This window comes from Empidonax traillii, unplaced genomic scaffold (assembly GCF_003031625.1).
Source record: "Empidonax traillii isolate 1590-97213 ecotype Southwest subspecies unplaced genomic scaffold, ASM303162v1 scaffold1503:size99223, whole genome shotgun sequence".
Lineage (NCBI taxonomy): Eukaryota > Metazoa > Chordata > Aves > Passeriformes > Tyrannidae > Empidonax > Empidonax traillii.
Window position 1 is genome coordinate 50,039 of NW_020956696.1, and position 1,938 is coordinate 51,976.

Sequence of the window (1,938 nt, forward strand, 5' to 3'; positions counted from 1 at the left end):
CCTCAGGAGCGTTCCCAGCCCTGAGCGGGGTGTGGGACACACCAACACCACCACCACCCGTCCCGCCACGGCCCCAATCCTAATTAAACCCTCTCCCTGACCCCATAACTCCATCCCAGCCACCATTCCCGGCCCCTGGAGCAAGGTCAGGGCGCGGAGCCGTGCCGGGCCCGGAGCGCTGATCCCACAGTGATAAAGGATGTCCGGGGTTGTGCCGGGTCAGCGCCCGCCCTGCCCTATCGCTCCCATCTCCCTCCCGCAGCTCCCGCTCCGTGTTCCCGGAGCTCCCGGGGCCGGAGGCGCCCGTTCCGCTCGGCCGCGGGGACACGGGGACTAAAAAACGCTCCTTGAGTTCCTTTCCAACCCAAACCATTCCACGATCCACGATTCCTGCGCCCCCTCCCCTTGCTTTTTGGGGCTCCTAACCGGGAACGAAGCTGCCGAGCGCACGAATAGCCGCGTTCTGCCCCAAAAAGCCCCCCATAAACTGCGGAAAATCCTGCGGTTTTTTTTTTTTTTTTTTTCCGTCGGGATGCTCTGCCCCAGCTATATTCAAATCTCCCGTTAAAATATGCTTCAGATGGGAATAAAAAAAAAAAACCTACGTTGGGAATTTCTTATCGCCCCCGAGACGAACTCAAATCCAATTATCCCTGCGGTCCGGTGCCCGTTCCCGCTCCGCCGGCCGCCCCTTATCCCTCCTCAGCATCTGCTTTTGATTTTCCCGTCCTTTGATTGTTTCTCCGTTTCTTTTTTTTTTTTTTTTTAATGCTCTGATTATCTCTCCTCTCGCCCCATCTCCTCCTCTCCGCCACTTCCCATCTTTTACCTTCATAATAGGGATTTTTTTTTTTTTTATCCCTCTCCCTTCACTTTCCCCGCCCCGCTCCCATTTATTTCTCTCTTATTTATTCACCTCTTTGATTTCGCCGCCACCTCTGCATTCTGAGGCACAAAGAGGTTTTTTTAATTATCCCTGAAATCAATTATTACGTTTTTTATTCCACTCTGGAATCAAAGGGAACACAGGGATCCTCTGCACAGTCCTGGGCTGGGTAGAATTTTGCTCCAACTTTAATTTTTAGCTTCAATTTCTCCCTTCCAATTCAATATTTCCTTCGACTTTATTTTTTGCTCTAACCTTAATTTTTCTGCTTTAACCTTAATTTTTTTTGCTTTAACTTTATTTTTCCCCTCAGTTTTAATACTCCCTGCAACATATTCTGTGATTCCAGGATTAATTTTTGCTTTATTTTAATATTTCCTTCCCCAATAATTTTTGCTTTATTTTTTCTTTCAACGTTATTTTTTTTCTTTATTTTATTTTTTTTCCTTTAATTTCTCCTTTCACTTTTTCTTCAGTTCTTGGCTAACTTTAATTTTTCCTTCCTCCTCCATGGCATCTCCCTCTCCCAAATCACCCTAATCCTTCCCTAAATCCCATTGCAATGGCATGCTGGATGTGGGATCCCACCTAACCCAGCTCCCTTCCTGGGAGGAAGGTGGAAAACAATAGAAATGACACAATTTTCCTCTTTTTTTCCTCACTTTTGGTGCCAAACGCTGCTCTCCACCCCGGTGGGACCATCAGTGCCTGGTGCTGCTCACCCTGGGAGCTTCCCAGCCTGGAGCTGACCCTCCCTGGGGATGGGAGAAGCACCTGGTTGGGATTGGAAAGGAAGTGGATTTTCATGGGATGCTGAGCCAGAGGGGATGCTGAGCCAGGCTTTGCTTTGGGATGGCACCGGGATCTGGGATTGTCTCCCCCAAGGCTCTGTTTGCACTTTGGATTCATTTGCTGATGGTGCTGAAATCCAACTGCACAAAGAGCCCTGGGATTGAAGGGAAGGGATGAAGGATGAGCCAGAGCTGGGGAACCAGCACCTCAAGTGGATGAAAGGCTGGAGATGCTCCGGCCACGTGCACTGGCATCCCAAA